The sequence below is a fragment of the Euprymna scolopes genome, chromosome 46 (genome assembly GCF_053919585.1).
Source record: "Euprymna scolopes isolate OS-2025 chromosome 46, ASM5391958v1, whole genome shotgun sequence".
NCBI classification, from domain to species: Eukaryota; Metazoa; Mollusca; class Cephalopoda; order Sepiida; family Sepiolidae; genus Euprymna; species Euprymna scolopes.
The window spans coordinates 79,052,611-79,071,158 of NC_136527.1; the positions used below are offsets into that span (position 1 = coordinate 79,052,611).

Below are 18,548 nucleotides of genomic sequence, written 5' to 3' on the forward strand. Positions count from 1 at the left end.
CGGTATTTTGCGATGATTACAATGAGTGAATATGCCGCATTACCAATTTTGACTTCATTTAATTATTTGTTTAATTTTTTTTTTTTTTTATCTTGAATGTAAAAAGAAAAAAAAAGCTCACGGCTTAAAGTGTGACGCTGCTTTATTAATGGTATAATTGTTTTAATTTTAAGCATACAATTTATTTCATTATTTAATATGCTTTAATAATGATGGGAAAACAATGGCACATTTTTTACTAATGAACGGGCATTTTTACACGAAGAACGAAATAATGATTACACCGTGTTAAGATGACCTAAATTCATTGTTCTTTAACAGTTGATTTTCTCTTTAAATAATTTCACGTTTAAATTGTGTTTTTCATCTTTTAATTTTGATTCTTTTATATTTTCATATATTTTATTTCTTAATGAATTGGACACACAAAACAAAAGTTGTATCAATTTGCTAAAGAAATCCAAACAAACAAAACAAATGTTCTGTTTTGAAGACAATAGAACAAAACGAATTCATCCCATTTTTTCGTATTGAATTACTGGAATAAAAGGTAAGTTATTTTTTTTTTCTTTTCATAGATTTAAAAAAAAATTACATCCAATAACTTTTAAAATAATCTGAAACATTAAAATAAGTTTATTTTTATTGCAATCCAATGAAAAATATTCATTTCACCATGCTTTATAACATACGTGAATAAAAAAAAAAGTATGAGTTTCTCATTAAAAAAAAAAAATCTAAAATATTTTTTTCAATCTAACATTTAAATTTTTGTACAAAATGTATTTATTTCAGTAAAACTTATGAATTCTGAAAAAAATAATAATAATTATCATATACAAAATAATTTAATTCAAAGTTGGTTAAAGTGTTAGACAACTGAGCACAAAAACAGCTTTTTTTTAATATTTAATTGTTTTAACATGTTACAACGAGGGACCAGATTAACGGAGAGTGTCACCAATGTTGCGATGGTGATAGGATAACGTTTTTCTAGTACCTCAACGTAAACAAAAACATTAAAAGTTGTCAGAATCAGCGTTGAGGCGAAGACGAATATAAAAGTTCATAAAATTGTTTTATTTAAGCATAGAAAGAAATAATAAATCTTATTTTATATTGTTGTCATTTTAACGTGTGTGTTGATTGAACACACGAAAAAGAAAAGATAAATAATAAATCGATGTTTGTGAGAATGTTGTGTGAAAATGTTCTTGAAACGAGTGTCCTGGAAACAAGTGCTACGTTTTGAACTCTATGTACCTCTTTAAACAAACAATCAGTGAAAGTGACTCGTTTGGTGGACATCGATGAGTCGAGTAATATGAACAGAAGTTTATTTACTGTAGAATTAAACCAACAGCTCAGTTTTGTTGGACAATATTGATAAAATTTAATGATAAAACAGAGGCCTGCAATATTTGTTTTCAAGAACGATATCTATTTTCAAACTAAATGTACATGTTATTTTTAATGATTAATGTGTTAAATATTAAATGTATTAAGGTCGAAGAAACGGGTCTGTACTGCAAAAATATCCCTTTTAAACCCCTCCTGTATGCAACACTGTGTAACTGTAATTTAATTTAATATTATCATCCGATCTTTTTTACCATTCAAAAGAAGCTAATATTTCTTACAAATTTTTTACACAACATAAAAATAAGGAAAATCCGAGACGAAAATAGTGTTTACATTATCGAGGCTTTAAAAACAACTGTCGTTATGTTTTTGAAGCCGTAGACATACCCATGTTTTAAAAATCTATTAAAACAAAATCAAACAATAGTCATCTGTTCCTGAAATTTTCGATATTTATTAAATAAACTTACATATCGAATAAAAGAGAAATATATCTATTAAGATATTTCACCATGCTATTGAAGCTGTTGTCCCGTTGGTGCAACAGGTAGCGTGACCGATTACTAGCACAAGTGTTGCGGTTTCGATCTCTATCAGTTCCTTTTTTTTTCATTCCAATATTCTTGATTTCGAAATAGTATGTAATAAATACACAAGAAGACTTTTATTTAAAAAATACAAAAGAATGTTTTTGATTTACGTAACGAAAATGCCATATTCAAAATATATATGATATATATCGGCTTATTTGTTACATTCAAAAACGTCACGTAAATAGATCAAGTAATGGAATTTGTATTGGATCTACTCCTAAACTAATTAACCGATCATTAAGAATATTAATTATGTGCATATGTTTATATATTTCTATGTCTTGGATTCACCCCTAAACTAATTGACAGATCATTATGAATTTTAATTATGTGTATATGATTATATAATTTTATGTATTGGGTCTACTCCTAAACTAATTCGGGACAAGATCAAAGTTTAGTATCTGTTCTTCAGATGCTGCACTTCTATTTCTTGTTCTCTTTCGGTGGAGAAGAAATCCTTCACGACTGAGACAATTTTTATTTTTGTACCTCTTCTCCACGTTAAAAAACGATTCTGGTGTCTAACTCTGTCCTGTGGGGAGGCATAGTAAATAGGTACTATTAAACTAATAAACCGATCCTTATGAATTTTTATCATGTGTACATGTTTATATATTTTTATGTATTGGAATCACTCCTAAACTAATTAACCGATCATTACGATTTTTAATTATTTGTATATCTTTATATATTTTTATGTATTGGATCCACTCCTACACTAATTAACCGATCATTTTGAATTTTAATTATGTGTATATGTGTATATATTTGTATGTATTGGAATCACTCCTAAACTAATTAACACATTATTATCGATTTTTATTATGTGTATATGATTATAAATTTTTCTGTTATGGGTTCACTACTGAACTAATTAACTGATCATTATGAATTTTCATTATGTGCATATGTTAATATATTTTTATGTATTGGATCCACTTCTACACTAATTAACTGATCCTTATGAATTTTATTATGTGCATATATTTATGTATTTTGATGTATTGGATTCACTCCTAAACTAATTAACCGATCATTAGAAATTTTATTTATGTGCATATGTTTATATATTTGTATGTATTGGAATCACTCCTAAACTAATTACTCGATCATTATGAATTTTTATTATGTGCATATCTTTATATATTTTTATTTATTGGAATCCCTCCTAAACTAGTTAACCGATCATTATGAATGATTAGTACACGTATATTATTATATATTTGTATGTATTGGATTCACTTCTATACTAATTAACTGATCATTATAAATTTAATGTATTATATATGTTTGTATATTTGTATTATCATATTCCAAAAATCACATACAATAATCAGTTTATAATGTATTATGTGTATAAGAAATTCTATCAAAGTATAAGGTACTTGTGTAGTATAGTACTCATGAAAAAGCAAACAAATCTTATCTGTAACATTCATTAAAGTTATTAAAACCGAAAATCACGTTTAATATTCAAGTAGTATGACTTACATATGAGAAATAAGATGCTTCTTCACTATAGCACCCAGGTACCAAAACAAACAAATTCTTTACCCTGGTGTACAGAAAATGTAACACAACAGAAAATTACATAAACGTATCGAGTTTCTTCATTTTTACAGTATAGTACCCATATGAAAAACGAAAGAAATCTTGCCCATGGCGTACATAAAAGTAATCCAAACTGAAAATTATATAATATATTCCTAAACTAATTAACCGATCATTATGAATATTAATTGTGTGTATATATTTATATATGTCTATGTATTGGATAGACCCTTAAACTAATTAACCTATCATTATTAATCTTAATTATCTGTATATGTTTATATATTTGTATGTATTGCATTCGCTATGGTGTTTAACCCACACCTGGGTCAAAAGTCTATGGTTTATATAATGGATAGAACAGTGCATTTGGAGGGTGATCCCCCAACACCTCCCTCCCGAGCTGATTTCCGCAGTTGTTAAAATCAGTATTTCCTCCTTTTTGAGCAGACCACCAAGGGAGCTGTGCGCTTCCTCTTTCTGCTGGAGCATCTTGGTTCTGACATCCCTTTTGGAGGGTCTATGTCAAAACAGTAATACACAGTTTTAATCACCTCACTGACGTCCTGCGGTGGTTCTTCTTGATCCTCGTAGAAGCGTTTCTTGATTTGGTTAAAGTGCCTCTTATGTTGGAACTTTGGGCGCTGAATGATGTATGTAACATGGCCGATTCTTCGTAAGATCGTGCCCTGTTCCCAAAAAGATGTTATTTCTAAACTGTCTAAAATACACGTTATCTCCGCTGTTAAATAGTTTTGTAGGAATTGTAGAGGTTCTGTTGTGTACTATGTGTTTGGGTAGTAGTTTATCAAATACGGATTTTATTTTCCATCCAAACATGATTTCTGCTGGGGATCACGAATCTTGTTTGTTCGGATTTCTCGTGATTCTGTAAACCTGCAGAAATTGCTGAAGGGACTTTTCTGTCGGTGTACCGGACGCCTTTTTTAATGCTCTTTTAAGCATATCGACGAAGCATTTGGCCTGGCTGTTGCTTCTGGTCTTAGGTGTCGTAATATGCTTGACTTGATACGTCTTGCAGAATTCTCTGCACTCTATTGAGGTGAACTGTGTAGTTTTGTCGCTAACCAAACAGTCTACAACGCCTAACCGAGCAAACAATTCCAATAAAAAATTTGTCGTTGCCGTGGTCGGTTTTTTGCATCTTAATACCTCTAGCCATTTAGAGTAAGAGTCAACTACTATCAGGTAGTAAAAATCCTCCACAGGTCCGGCATAATGGATGTGGATCCTTGACCATGGTTGTTCAGCCTCAGGCCAAGGTTTATATGTTATTGGTGGTGCTTTTCCAGCTAAAGCACAGCCTTTGCATCTGTTCACCATGCCGATAATATCTTGGTCCATAGCTGGCCAATAAACAAAACTTCTCATTAGGCGTTTCATTCTGTTTATTCCTGGATGGCCCATGTGAAAATCATTGAGAATTCTTTTTTGAGGGATTTGGGGGATGATAACCCTTTCACTGTATAACAGTATTTCATCGCAACCAGAAAAAATGTCTGAACTAGTGTCATCCAGTGCTAATTTCTGCTTCGTAGTTTGAATAAAATTATCATTGAGAGATTCTGACTTAATTTTCTGAAGTGTGATCAGCAGTTCGCGGATAATATTGTTTATTATGGTTTTTACATCACTATTAATATCTAGTGCTGCGATTACTGAATTTTCAAAAGGTTACATTTTGGCAGAAATCAGGCTCGATAGACTGTCTGCATGGGCTAGTTGTTTTGAGAGGAGAAATTGAATTGTAAAATTATAGCTCAGCAGAATAATTCCCTATCTAAATAGTCAGTTTGCAATGAATGTTGGAAGTCTTTTTTTATCAAAAAATGGATATCAACGACTTATGGTCGGTTTGTAGAAAACAATGTCTTCTGTACAAAAACCAGTGGAATTTTGAAACTGCAAATATAATTCCTAGGGCCCCTTTCTCGAACTGAGAATAATTCTTTTCTGCTGGCAAGAGAGTCCATGTTGCAAAAGCAATAGGCTGTTTCAAGCCATCCAGCATTCGATGTAGCATGCACGTCCCGATGCCATATTGACTAGGGTCGCTAGCTACTATTATGTACAACTACGGGTTGAAATGCGATAGGAATAGTTGTAAAGTCAGGATTCTTTTTATTTCCTGGAATGATGTCTGGCAATCTTCTCTCCACTCCCAAGCCTTATCCTTTTTCAGCAATTCATTAAGTGGTGCGCACAATTTGTGCATATTTGGGATGAACCCCTGGCAATAATGTGCCAAACTTAAAAAAACTCTGCAATTGAGTTATGTTTACTGGTGCCGGCATTTCTTTAATAGCGGTCGCCCTATCTGAGTCTGGACGTCTGCCATCTTTATCGATTATTTGACCCAGGTATTTAATTATTAGTAAAAAGAACTCGCATTTATCTGCTTTGATCTTAAATCCATAATCTTGTATTCAACTGAATCTGTAGGTAAGTGTTGCTTAGGTTGATCTATAAAAAAAACTTGCTGCCATTTAATTTCGTGAACACTTCTTCTGGACTGTGTAATGGATAGAGAAAATATTTTAAGGACCTGTTGAGTCTGATTGCGAAGTCCCTGGATCTTTTCTTTACATAAACTGCCGGAGCAGCCCACTCACTATATTCAATTTTAATCAGTATACAAATGCTTTCTAATCTTTCTAGTTGCTGATTTATTCTGTTCAGAGAAATGAACGAAACATTATGTTTCTTTTTAAACACTGGTGTGTGCCAGGTTTCAACTTAAATCTGTGGCTATTTTTGTACATTGTTGCGAGGCTATATAATGCATGTTAACGACTTAACAATAAAGAAAGCCATTATACCAGTATATATATAAAATTACATTATTTAGTTAGGACAAAACAATGTAAAGTTTCTACATCGGTGTAATAATTGGGTAGTCATGCAAGGACATGTGTTTGTGGCTTGTACGCGTTGACGTCTGTGGAAGTGTGCATAAGTAGAGGTTATAGTTCATATTTTACTGAGTTAGATATAGCTTAAATATGACAGTCTTGAATTGTTCATATTGTGTGTTCTATGTGTATGCATCTTACAAGTAACAATATTTATGTGAAAAATATACAAGCCTACCCTATGTTATTGCTGTTGCTCTCAAAGTGCATGCTTATGAAGCGCGTGGTTTATCGTGTGCATGGCTTAGTGTCGAGAGAAAAAGGACGTAAACGGAAGGTTATGTCATAGATCACCGGAAGTATACGCGTGTCAAAGTTATGTTATGTTTGCACGTGCTCTGCTCTATGTGTGTGTGCTACTGCACACAGCTTGTTCTGTGTCTGTGTGTTTGATCCAGACAAAGCAAATTTTGCAGGTCGAAAGGCCTCACTATAACTTCTTCACAGGCCAGTTACTTTTTTTGTTTTCCCCTGTAAAGTGACGTTTGTAATTAATTCACCTTCAAAATGAATTTTTATACCATTAACGGCCGTCGCCGTCTGTTAGTGTTTAACATAGTCGGCTTTCGTAATATTTTCCACGTTTTGAGATTTATTATTGAAAGATCCGATTCACTGTCTAATTAGAATTTAATAGCCTTGACGAAAATGTTAACTGACGTCCTTAGTTCTGGTTTGATGTACACGGCTTTTATTCTGAGTTTTCCTACAGTACGAATTTTATGACCGATCTTATTGCACAAATGGCATCTTTTTGTAAAAATTAATAATCCTTTTACCCAATGTATCTATCCGCATCTGAAACAAGCGCTCGGTGCTTTTAGTCTTATTGCACAAATGGCATCTTTTTGTAAAAATTAATAATCCTTTTACCCAATGTATCTATCCGCATCTGAAACAAGCGCTCGGTGCTTTTAGTTTTTTCTGAGTTTCGTTGGTTAGTGAATGTTTGCCATTTCGACGGTTTTTCTTAGTTACTTTTTTATATTCGCAATGCCTACTTCGATATTTCTTGCATCTTTTTTTATAATTTGTACTTTTTGACAATCCTCAGTCAATTTTTGAAGCGTTAAGTTCAGTTCATTTTCTAATTTCGTAACCACTCTGCACCTGATTTCTGCATCTTTTCCGGAGGTAAACCCTTGCGCAAATACAAGACATTTAAAATTGTCTGCTGTTGGTTCAGACAACTTAAAATCATCTCAGTGTGTGTTCACTACAGCTGCGTAGGTGAAAAATCGTCATTATCATCTTTTACCACATTCAAACATCTGCAACGCTTATGGGAAAGAGACGTTTCCAATGAGAAAAGTTCTGTTAACAAATTTACCGTTTCATTGACTGATAAATCTGCTGTTTTCCGAGGCAAGATGTAATCCACGAATTTATCATGCTCAGCCGTTTCCAATTTTCGTAGAAGAAGTCTGGTTTTCTTTTGATCAGACCAGTTGCTGCAGTCAATATTAAAAAAAAATCTTCATAACGCCGAAAATACACTGTGAATGAGTTTTCCTCTTCCTCGTATTTAAAATTGTCTATCGTGGTCCATATTGTATTCTGAGAAAACGCTGACTTGCTTTCTGCATTCACATTATTCTTAACCATTTCTGTAAGCAATTCCTCTTTTCGTAATTGACGTTTGGCTAACTGTTTTTGAACTTCCTTTTGCTGTTCTTCCGTTTCTATTTGATGTTCAGTCCAGTGTTTTTCGACTTGTGACTGATGCTTTGCGGCATCGATATGCAACTTGGTCAAATGTTCGAACACTACTTTCAATTCGTCCATTTTGCTTTGTCAGCATTAGCAATTTCAAAACGTTCGCTTAATTTAACAAAACCGTTTTATTCTTTCTTGTTTCTTCCCCCGGACAATAAAACGAACAGAAAAAACATAAATATATAAAAAGTTCATTGTCTAAAGAAAAAAATCAAGTTTATATTTTTCTCCAGAGAAAAAAAATAACGACCGATTTTAGCAGTGAAAACAACAAGTGACGAATTCTTTTTCCAAAAGTATAAACATTTATCTTTCTAAGTCGCGACGAACCTTTTTTTGCAAAAGTACAGCATTATCTTTGAAATTCGTAACAAACTTTTTTCTTTTGAACTCTTTTTTTCGTAATGATCTGCGTTTTGTTTTTTTTAGTTACCGTGAACCTTTCAGTTGCAAGTCTTTAGACACTTCTTTAGGCTTGATTACATTTGACTCAGACGTCGTTAGTATTTTTAGAATACTATTTCAATGCGAATATTTTTTCTATGTCGTTACTGGTTTCGATTTTAGTATGCTCCTTGAATCCAAAGTCGTCAGTGTTTCATTTTTTAGAACACTATTTTTAAACGTAAGTACGTTCTCTGAATCCAATGTTGCCATAAGCAACAAAGACAAAAGAACCACGGAATAGAGTTTAAAATTACTGGAACAACAACGTAAAAAGGTTACAACTGAAAAGAGTAGCAAACATCATCGAGCAGGCGAGGGTCGCTCTGGTGTTTAATCCACACCTGGGATCAAAAGGTCTATGGTTTATATAATGGATACAACAGTCCATTTGATGGGTGATACCCCCACAACACTTATATATTTCTATGTATTGGAATCACTCCTAAATTAATTAACCGATCATTATGAATTTTAATTGTGTGTATATGTTTTTATATTTCTACATATTGGATTCACTTCTAAACTAATTAGGTATGTTGAAAATTTTTTCCATTGTCTTATACGATCCTGAGCAACGCTGTGCGGCCTTGCTAGTAGTAATTAAAAAAGTTAAATGTATAGAATTTCATTTTAGGATTTCTACTAAATTACACTTTTAGACATTAAACAAACACATATTAAAAGAACTGTTTGATAAAAGCACATTTTGATTTAAATCATAAAAAGTACATATATATTTTCAACTACATTATATTCTAAGCAATACCTGTATTTACTGGTTCTGTTTAAAGTTAGAAAGTACTTATTTTTAACGTGACTGTTATGATATTTTGGATGAAGTTAATGTAGGGTGTTACTTAAATCAATAACATTAACAATAAATAATACTAATACATCAAAGCAAATACTAAAAATATTGAATTTCATTTTTTGCAGATGTTCCTGATTGGACCCTATTATTGATTTTTGATGAATATGATTTTCTTTAAACATTATTTGATGGAAAAAATTACGTTATTTGAAGAGTAAAGCGACATCAGTGGGAACGTTTCTTATAATGGTCACTACTATTTACGAATGTTATAAAATAGTTTTGAAAATGTGACACATCTTGAAATGATGAAATATCTGTTAATTTTAAATAAATAAAATAATAAGATATCGAATAGAAAGTTTTGACTAATGACAAATCAAACTATAAAAAGTTACATTTTTATGAATTGTTTGATTTTCTTATAAAAACGTGAAATGTTTGGTATCTTGTGGGATGATACATCCGCATCTTAAACAAACTGATTTGTAAAATTGGAATAAAAGGGAAAAACTTTTTTTTTCGTATGAATTGTATGAACATTTTTGTTTTATAAAATACTCATTAGTTTAATATGAGAACTCACACTGGTGTAAAACAATACTCTTGTAAAGTGTGTTGATATTCTTGTTCTTACACATCATCGTTAATGAGATATGAGAACTCACACTGTGGAAAAGCCACATTCTTGCGAAGTGTGTTGATATTCTTGATCTGAAAAGTCAAAGTAAGTGATACCTATTAGAACGCACTGGGAAAAAGACTAATAATAAAAATTGAAATAAAATTGACGGTAATGTTTTGTGTAAAGTATATAAAAATACTTAAGAAAATTTTGAAAAATAAGCTAAACATATTAGGTTGTTTATATGCTTGTTTTAACACACAATTGCCAGTCAGAAATGAGTACTCACACAGGGGAAAAGCCACATTTATGTGAAGTTTGTGGATACACTTTTACTAAAAAATTAACGTTAGTGAGACATATGAGAACACACACTGGGGAAAAGCCACATTCATGTGAAGTTTGTGGATACACTTTTACTAAAAAATTAACGTTAGTGAGACATATGAGAACACACACTGGGGAAAAGCCACATTCATGTGAAGTTTGCGGATATACTTGTTCTCATAAATCAAAGTTAGTGAGACATGTGAGAACTCACACTGGGGAAAAGCCATATTCATGTGAAATTTGTGGATATTCTTGTTCTGTGAAATCATCGTTAGTGATACATATGAGAACTCACACTGGGGAAAAGCCACATTCATGTGAAGTTTGTGGATATTCTTGTTCTTATAAACTAAAGTTAGTGAGACATGTGAGAACTCACACTGGGGAAAAGTCACATTCATGTGAAGTATGTGGATATTCATGTTCTTTTAAGTCATCGTTAGTGAAACATAAGAGAACTCACACTGGAGAAAAGCGACATTCATGTGAAGTTTGTGGATATTCTTGTTCTGTGAAATCATCGTTAGTGATACATATGAGAACTCACACTGGGGAAAAGCCACATTCATGTGACGTTTGTGGATATTCTTGTTCTATGAAATCAAATTTAGTGGGACATATGAGAACGCATACTGGGGAAAAGCCACATTCATGCGAACTTTGTGGATATTCTTGTTCTCAAAAATCATCGTTAATGTAACATAAGAGAACTCACACTGGGGAAAAGCCACATTCATGTGAAGTTTGTGGATACTCTTTTACTAAAAAATTTACGTTAGTGAGACATATGAGAACACACACCGGGGAAAAGCCACATTCATGTGAAGTTTGTGGATATTCTTGTTCGGATCAATCAAATTTAGTGAGACATATAAGAACTCACACTGGGGAAAAGCCACATTCGTGTGAAGTTTGTGGATATTCTTGTTCGGTGAAAGTATCGTTAGTGAGACATATGAGAACGCATACTGGGGAATAGCCACATTCATGCGAAGTTTGTGGATATACTTGTTCTGTGAAATCATCGTTAATGAAACATAAGAGAACTCACACTTGATAAAAGCCACATTCATGTGAAGTTTGTGGATATTTTTGTTCTGTAAAATCAAAGTTAGTGAAACATGTGAGGACGCACAATGGTGAAAAGCCACATTCATGTGAAGTTTGTGGATATACTTGTTCTGATAAGTAAATGTTAGTGGTACATATAAGTACTCACACTGGGGAAAACCACATTCATGTGAAGGTTGTGGATATTCATGTTCTTAAAATCATCGTTAGTGAAATATAAGAGCTCACACTGGAGAAAAGCCACATTCATGTGAAGTTTGTGAATACTCTTGTTCTGAAAAGTCATCGATATTTTTGTTCTGTAAAATCAAAGTTAGTGAAACATATGAGAACGCACAATTGTGAAAAGCCACATTCATGTGAATTTTATGGATATACTTTTTCTGATAAATTAAGTTCAGTGAGACATATGAGAACGCATACTGAGGAAAACCACATTCATGTGAAGTTTGTGGATATTCTTGTTCTCAAAAATCATCGTTAATGCCTTGAATACCTACTAGACACTATCCTCGAGTGTCTAAGGTCTCTCTGTAAAGGGGTTTGCCAGAACAACCTGGCATGAGGATACATTTTCCATAGAAGTAAACCCTGACCAAATATTCAAAACCACATAGTATTCGCTGCCAAATAAGATCTCCTCTGTACAGCTGCCCCCAGCTTTATCGAGGAATTTTGGACCTTCTGCAAGTGATATTACCTCAAGTAAGAGCACGAATCCAGCACTTCACCAGACTAGATAAATTATGTTCTCAATTTCTTTACTAACTCAGTGCTCGAGAGATAAAGAACTTTAATGGAACATTCCAATATCTATGTATCTCATATGACTGCAAGTGTTAGCCCCAGGTCGTGAGCCCCTTGATTCCTGAGAACTTCGACTGAAGTAAAATAAAACAAAGACAGAAAACCTCTATTCATGTGAAGTTTTTGGATATTGTTTTTCTGTAAAATCAAATTTATTGACTCATATGAGAACTCTCACCAAAGAAAAGCAATATTTGGAAACATGAACCACTTCTGATAACAGTAAATTGGAAAGTGACCATGTTCTATTACACAGACATACCAACAGCAGATACATAAAAGACGAGGCCATCATGCCAGATATTTTAATATGGAACAAGCCCGAAAGAACTGCGATCATTATTGATATTACAATCACAAATGGGTTTGACCCTAATAGAGCTGAACGAGAAAAGATAACAAAATATTCGAACACCTGGATTAATAAAAAAGTATCTTCAGAAATACTTAGAAGCAATCCCTGGAAGACCAAGCTGTAAGAAAATACAAATAGCAGTCATCAATGGAACAGCGTCTATTCTTAAAATAGTCCTCGCATAATTTTACATCATAACATCAAGTGTTAGCTTCAGAAAGCAGCCCCTTGATCTGTCAGAACTAAAAGTAAAATAAAAAGGTAAAATCAATATTTTTGACAATATGTAAGTATTCTTATTTACTGGTGAATATGAAATAGAAACTCAATTGGAAAATATCTAAAGAATTCGAATTTAATAAATATTTTCATAAGGATGGCATACTGTTGCCATATCTGGGCAGGAGCTGCTAAAAACAGGCTATCCTGCCTTGACAGATTACAAAATAGACTCCGTGGCTTAGTGGGGGATGCCCTTTTCTCTACCCGTCAACATCTCTCCCACAGAAGAGACGTTGCGAGCCTATCCTTGTTTTATCATTATTTCCATGGCAGGTGCTCGTCTGCTCTCCAATCTCTGGTCCCCTCTCGCCAATCTTTCACGAAAAACACCCGTCTAGCTGAATTCACTGTGAAAAATGTCCCCACTCTTTATCTGTGCCTAAATCAAAACGTGAATTCCATGAACAAAGCTTCTTTCTTAGAACCGCACGCCTATGGAAGACCTCTGTTCCGTCTGTCTGCCTCCAACCTGCCTACAACTTGGATGTCTTCAAGTCCAACGTTAACAAATTCCTAATGTACCGCTCCCTTAAGTAAACACTTCATCAAATCTCCACACTAACGTAAAGTACTTGCAGTGACCCTTATCCCTGAGTGGCTTCCGGGCCTTGATAAGTGGTGATCACTGTGTTAAAAAAGAACTAAAGACTATAATACAATATGAGAAAGTAATGAATTGTTTAAAAAAAACTTGCAAGAAAGTAATATAATTGTTGTGATACATGAAATTGTGCTAATGAAATATCTTATTGTTGCGCCCTTTTCTTATGAATGTTTCATTATTAATTGGCCACCTGTCTACATTAATAGTATTGACACAAACAATATTATGAATCAGACATATTTTTGCGACTGGACTGTACCAAAACCTTTTTAGATGAACTATATTATAGGTAGTGTGTTTTTGCTTTACATTTTATAAATATTACGTACAAACATGATAACGCATACGATAGAAACTCTCGTATGAATTTGTGGTCTTTTTTATTTTTAGTTATTGTTTGATCTGCTAGAAATTATCTTCCTGAACCCTAAATTAACTCAGACAAAGTGAACACAAAATTATTAAATTGAATGGTCCCCCTCCGACAAATACCATTCATATATTTAAGTTTTTAGTGGGTCTCATCAGTATTAGTACAATAACTCGCCTACAACTATGAAAATGAAATGTGTTACTATAGGAATTGTCTTATCGCCAGGCGGTGATCTCATGAAACGTTTAAAGGGTTTAGTGGAATTCAGTTTAATTCAAGAGTTTAGCTTTCATTTATGTTTACTCTATTGTCAGTTGCCTAACGTTAACAAAACTATATATTTATAAAAGTGAAATTGTCTTTGTGTGTCTGTGTGTTTACATTTCACTACCAAACAACGCTGTCAAATTTCAGTCAACAGACTAGAGATTGGACGTAAGGGTTCTGCAGACTAGACATTTGACATGAGGGGCTTTTAACAATCTCATAAATAGGAACTTGGAACAATAGTTCACAATAAGCATACATTTTAGAATATCAATATTAAATAAGTCAGTGGCCACTATCTGTTATGGCCTAACTAGAATCTCATGGAGCATTGGGAGTTCAATAATCTGCACTCTTTTGTGCTTCTATCATATGGTACATTGCTGTCCTGTGTTGTCTATGTATTTATGGTGTGCCAAACAACACAACTTTTTGCTCGGGGTTTACATTTATCGGTATTTATAGTGTATTTTTGTAATACTGTTTGTTTAATTGATTTGGGTATTATTATTCTGTTTGATTTCAATAGTATTCCATTTTAAATGGACAGTTCTTCTCGATAGGGCCAATAAGATCTTTTATTTTAATTCCAATTCTCTGAGTGTGTCAGGCTAACCGCTTAGTGTAATGCCCCTTAATTCATAAAGTGTTTTCTCCCCATTTTTTGATTGATTTTCATGAGATAGTTTTGGGGTTAAAAATCCAACAAAATCCACCCTCAGGTCCAAGTCAATGGCTCTTTAGCTTTTTTTATTTGATAACCATGAGAATCCATCCACTGATGTCATATCTTTTCCACGGCAATGTACAATCGACATATCATATACTTGCAAATTTAACAGCATGCATTGGAGTAGAGGTGGGGCTGCAAGCAACTTATTTAAGTTGATCATTTCCAGAGGCTTATAATCGCTTTCCATCTGAAACGTACTCTCATAGGTGTATTCCTGAATCGTTCACAGACAAAAAACAATTGCTCCCGCCCTATGTTGGCATAGCGTTGTACAGTCTCTGTTAAAGATTTTGATTAAAATGCTATGGGGTTTCCTTCTTGATGAAAGGCGTCACCAAGTTCTCTACTTGGTGCATAAACTTGGATGACGGTGTGCTTTTTCTGTCAACTAGTACTTCACTTCTTTCTAAGGAGATCTCTCAATGGTGTTCTGAGATCTGACATGTGGAATGAAAGGTGGCATGTACCTATGATTTCCAACAGCTGCATGTCGGTAGTGTTCAATGGTCTATGTAACATTTTTATTTCAGTGACCTTGATGGGATTAGGGTTCATACCTTTTAGATTGTAGAGTGCACCAAAAAACGGAATCTGTTTCTCATTGATTTAACACTTTTCGCGGTTGAAACAAATTCCTTCCTACTATGCAATCCTCATTAAATTGTGAAGTTGCTTTTCATGCTCTCCTTGGGTTCCTTCAATAGCAATGAACTCATCGATCAGCCTTTGAGTTCCGGGGCGCTTCTTGAGGATCATGTCTCTCTTTTAGATAAACATACTCTGAGACATCTCCAGGTAAAAAGGCATCCGTTGGAAACATAATCTTCCAAAAGAGGAGTTGAAGTTTATAGTCTCTGGTCGAGGGTAATCCTATGATAGTAGGCCCTTTTTAGATTTTGTAGTTGATAAATGGAGTTTTTAGATAAATAAAACAATAGTTTCTACTGATGATATATCAATTCTAATAAATTACATATTAGCTTCGAAAATGTGCAATCGAAGTTACCTGAATATTACTGAAATTTGAAAACAACAACTTTAATTGTGTTACCCGGTGAAAAATTGAGGCGATCTTGTTTTAATCCAAAGGGAAAATTACCTCTTTTGAACTTTTCTGTGTCTTCTGTTTGTTCAAATTGTATTTTTATGTTCTTTAATAAATAATTTTCTTCCTCATCGATTTTCGTTATTTTTTGGATATAATCATCTTAAAAATATGAGTAATACGTAGATACGATTGTTTTCATGTGAAAATCAGTATTACGATTGTGATATTACCGTCCAGGAAGCGGTTGAGCTCCCCAAATAAGAAGCGAAATAAGAAGCATACACTCTAATTCACTGAAAAAAAACAGCCAGATATGACTTTTTGTTGAATATTCGTGTGCCCAGTGTACAGCGGAAAACCTTGCTGAGAAAAAAAAAAGATATACGATTTTATTTATAACTCGACAAAGAATATCATTTTGAGAGATGTGACGAAAACATATTTTGGGAGTCGGTGCAAATGAATGTTGGCTCACTGTTTAGAGAAAGATGTTTGGATTTTGAGTATATTTACCCCGAGCTGAGGTTAGAGGGTCATGAGAAAACAGCTTGCAGTTTCGCAGGTGCAACTCATGGGAGAATCCCCACGTTCTAAGGAGACTAATCGAAATAGGAATTGTCTTATCGCCATTATTGTTGAGTTACTGTTTTTTCAGCATACGACCAACCTGCAGAGCAAACGACATATCTACTGTTAACTCAAGGAGCACTTGGAAACACCCGGCCATGATTGAAGACTGATTAAATGCGACATGGGAAAAGATCAGACGTGGTCCTGCTGCAGGAGAAGGTCACACGATTTCCAAAGTTTCGTCCTAATAGTGTAGAAGCGCCCAGTTGATTCATCTTTTGTTCCACCGAGGAGCGGTTGTCCTGCTACACTTATCAGATATGGAACCATTTTCCGGAAGGTGTATTGTCTTCGGCTCTTGTATGAACTTTAGCTTTCAGAAAGGTTGGGAAGTATTATTATAAGGTTTGTAAAACTTTATGGCCGACGACCACTTTGTTGTTAGATAGAGTCGAAAGATATTAGTTCAAACTTATTAAATACTCCTTCATTGTCCCTCTGGAAATCATTTACAGAGTGAGCACGGTTGCTGTTTCTGGTGCTTATACTGCTTCCTTTGTATTTTGTATATCTCGGCGTCCTGGATTACTATTTGCCCCCTTCCTTATTAATAGTGTTGTCATATGCTATACTGCTTTCTCGTCTTTGTGAGTGCAGACTTTACCCCAAGGAATTTTCTATCCACAAGCTGAACATATCATACCCTATCCTGGGAATTTTCTACTTGTATTGTAGCTTTTCATTGTTAATAATTCTTGGATTTCACTGTACCTATCTCTTTTTCGTTTTTAGACTTCAGCTGCTCGTCTCATGTGGTCTATAGAAGCTTCATGTTTCCTGCCGCAGTTTATAGCTCCCTGCAGTATCAAATATTTACCTTTGCTAGAAGTTGTTTTTAAAATTCTGGATGTTTTGTTTCAGATATTACTTGCCCTATAATTTGTTTCTCTGTTTCTTTGAAATCTCGGAATTTGCACCTGAATGTCTGTAATTTACATCTGGCTAGAAAACTATCGAACTTCTCTGATTCCCTTTATTTATATTGACGCAGATATAAAGGAACAATATTGAAATACAATCGTGGCTGTAATCATTCTTTGAATTTTCACAAAATGATTTCTAGTGTGGGAATTGAAATTCCCAGGCTAACTCGATTGTCGCGCTGTAACTCACAGAGTGACTTAGCTACGTCACTATGTTTAAGTGCTTTCTTAAACATTGCAGGGGATGCTAGGATTAAATTTTAATGTAGAATTAAATAGCTAGAATTGTAACAATCTAAATGAAGGATCCAAATCTAACATGCGAATAGAGCTTCCATTCTTCTTAACCGGGTAAGAACTATAGATAAAGTACATAGCTCATCTAAGAATGGAATTTTTCTCCATAACGGTGAGCATTCTCGTATTCAGTCGTAGCAGTATTGACGGTGAAATAAGTGATCCCCTCCTCAAATCAATAAAACAACTTAGCAATTAAACTAGTTATTATTAAAAATTAAATTAGCAATTTGGGGACTGTAAATTTATTTAAATATTAATTCAATGGATTTTGTCATCTGACACCCTAAGTTGGTAGAATCCATGCTGACTTACTTGTTTAGCTACTTCACTCCCTCTTCTAAATGTTTTCTTGCCCATAAATGCAGGAGTGGATATCTTCCCATCGGAGTGAAACACACTTGTAGCCATGGGTGGTTTTTGCTGTCAGAATAATAATTAGAGGATATATAATATTTTATTTAATTAGACACCCAAGAATACAACGCATGAATTATATGACATGAGCAGCATAAGTGATTAATAACAGATGCAGGTTAAACCCATGAGTCAAAAAACATTCTTTAAAAGTAAAAACAAAATTTATATACTTAATTTGTTAAAAAAGTCATCGTAGTACATTCTGGATCTGTCTGATTAAATTAATTATTAAATAATAGATGCCTTCTTGTAATCAATGAACCAAAAACATGAAACGGCTTTAATTACCTTCCCTTAACCGTTATATGAAATAAAAATCGACCCAGTTTCAAACAGAATTAACTAGTAGTACTTAACAACATAATTG

General features: G+C 33.7%; 1 long non-coding RNA gene across 1 annotated transcript; it reads left to right on the plus strand.

Annotated features, from left to right (window-relative positions):
- The first annotated feature begins 303 nt into the window (after positions 1–303).
- LOC145270452 (uncharacterized) lies at positions 304–16,041 on the plus strand. Its single transcript, XR_013865364.1, has 2 exons — positions 304–550; positions 9,542–16,041. It is a non-coding gene; the product is annotated as an uncharacterized LOC145270452 (long non-coding RNA).
- The last annotated feature ends 2,507 nt before the right edge of the window (positions 16,042–18,548 follow it).